Genomic DNA, 2,536 nt, shown 5'->3' on the forward strand with positions numbered 1-2,536 from the left:
ATTAATAAATAAGTAAAGTTACCAGTTAGTCCGGAAATGGTGGCTCATGCCTTTAATCCCAGCACTTTTGCAGGCTGAGGTGGGCCTCCTGAGCTTGAGCCCAGGAGTTCGAGACCAACCTAGGCAGCATGGAGAAATGCCATCTCTACAAACAAATACAAAAATTATTTGGATGTGGTGGCACACACCTGTAGTCTCAGTTACTCAGGAGGCTGAGGCCGGCAAATCAGTGAGTCTGGGCAGTCAAGGCTGCAGTGAGTGGTGATTGTACCACTACACTGCAGCCTGGGCAGCACGGCAAGACCCTATCTCAAAAAAATATAGTTTCTTCCACTGATATAAAACTTAAATAAAATACTACAGGTTGATATTATAAACTAGGTGCCTTATAATGACAGAAATATATTGTTTATAATTCTGGAGGTTTGGACATCGAGGATCAAGGTGCCAGCAGATTTGGTGTCTGGCAAATGGAGAAGGGGGCAGTGGCTCACACCAGTAATCCCAGCACTTTTGGGAGGCCAAGGTTGGGGGATGACCTGAGGTCAGGAGTTCAAGACCAGCCTGGCCAATATGGTGAAACCCCATCTCTACTAAAAATACAAAAATTAGATAGGCATGGTGGCAGGCTCCTGTAATCACAGCTACTCAGGAGGCTGAGGCAGGAGAATCCTTTGATCCCGGGTGGCGGAGGTTGCAGTGAGCCGAGATCACAGCACTGCACTCCAGCCTGGGCAACAACGTGCGACACCATCTCAAAAAAACCAGCCAACCAACCAAACAAAAAAAAGCAAGCCACCCATCCAACTATCGATGTCCTGCAGAGGTGACTCACCCCGCTTTTGTAAGAAGCAAGACTGGGCTTGTCCATAGGCCCCTGAGCCTGGGCTGCCTGCACAGTGGCCAGGAAAGCCAAGCTGCTTCCTCAGTGACCCGTCTCCTGAAGTTTGCTCTTCTTCTCGGTGGTTTACAGACACTGTAAGGCCCATACTCGCAGGATATTAGCACACTTGCCAAGAGATTCCTGTCCCCTGGCTCCCAGGGGCCTCTCTATCCAGGGAGATGTCCTCTCACCTTTCAGAGTTCCCCTGCCAACCTTTCAACCCCCTGAGCATCCCCGAACTCACCGTGTGTGTCCACATGATTATTTTCCTACTTACCTCATTGTTGTCCCTAAACTTTTCTCCTGCCCCGCTCTGCAAAAACCTCATATTTTATCTCAGTGTGCCAAGGTGGCCAATTATGTTCAATTGGCCTCTTGGTTTCACCCAAGTATATTCTCTCTGTCATTAAGAGGCTGTATGCCTGTCCCATAGGCCCTAATAATCCCCCTTATGCCCCTACCTCTGACCAACTTGCCTCTCAGGGCACTGGTTTTCCAGGGGGAAAGTCTCCCTTCTTTCCACCCACGGCCTTTAAGCCCAACTACAGAGCCTTTCGAAGTTTGGGGTGAAAGACCAGAACACCCACATTGCCCATTTTGGCCACCCGGTGGTAGACAAAGATAATATTAAGCCTGGACTGACTTGAATTTGAGAGCGGGAGGAGACTTTCCTTTCAATGAACACTGTTTGGTTCCCACTACATTCTGAAAGCGTTTATTGAGCACCAGCTGCCTGCATGTTTTTCAGTTCTGCAGATGTACAATATACTTTCCCAAAATCGGTTCCCAGGATTACTGTTTAGACTTAATAGGTAATTTTTTTTTTTTAATCAGCTTTATGGTGAAATATATTCGAATTTACCTCCCCCCCCTTTTTTTTTTTTTTTTTTTTTGAGACAAGGTCTTGTTTTGTCACCCAGGCTAGAATGCGGTGGCGCAATCACACATCACTGTAGCCTCCACCTCCGGGCTTCAGACACTGTAAAACCTATAGTTACAGGGCCATGGCACACTCCTGTGCCTAGGTGGGTTGCTTGCCTCTGGCCTGTCAGGGCTCCCAGTGTCTCTGGACCCCCAGGTGACTTTAGAGCCTCCCCTATTGCAACATAGGCCCGGCAGTGCCGGGTTCCCAGCGCTCAGACAACAGGTCCAGGCCCTTGTGAAATGTTTGTCAACTGGATAAATGACCATGGCCCTGGTCTCCGCCAGAGGTGAGGAAACTGAAAGCCACCGAGGCAAAGGGGGGCGCTCCTTAAGAAGTGCCTCAGACACGTGTACGTTTCAAAAGAAGGGCGTGACTGAGTAGGGAGGGGACCGCGGAGACCTTCAGACTCTAGACTGTAAGATGAGGGTTTGTGAAGGGGGACCCAGGAAACTGAGTCCTGAAAGCAAGGAGGAGCTTCCAGAATGAAGGGCGCCGTCAGGCCTCTCTGCCTTTGCTCAAGCGGTTCCTTCACCCCAATCAAGTTCCTTCCCATTTCTCCATCTGTGGGGATCCTGATCGTGCACCTCCTCAGAGAAGCCCTCCTGGGTTCTCCAATTCTAGTTTATTGCTCCCTCCTGTCGAGCCTCCTGCACGCTCATCGGGCTTGTGGACAAGGACTGGTTTGAGGAGAGGATTCCCTGGATCGCGGAGGGGCTGTAGAAGCAGCG

The sequence above is a fragment of the Macaca mulatta genome, chromosome 20, assembly GCF_049350105.2.
Source record: "Macaca mulatta isolate MMU2019108-1 chromosome 20, T2T-MMU8v2.0, whole genome shotgun sequence".
Classification (NCBI taxonomy): Eukaryota; Metazoa; Chordata; class Mammalia; order Primates; family Cercopithecidae; genus Macaca; species Macaca mulatta.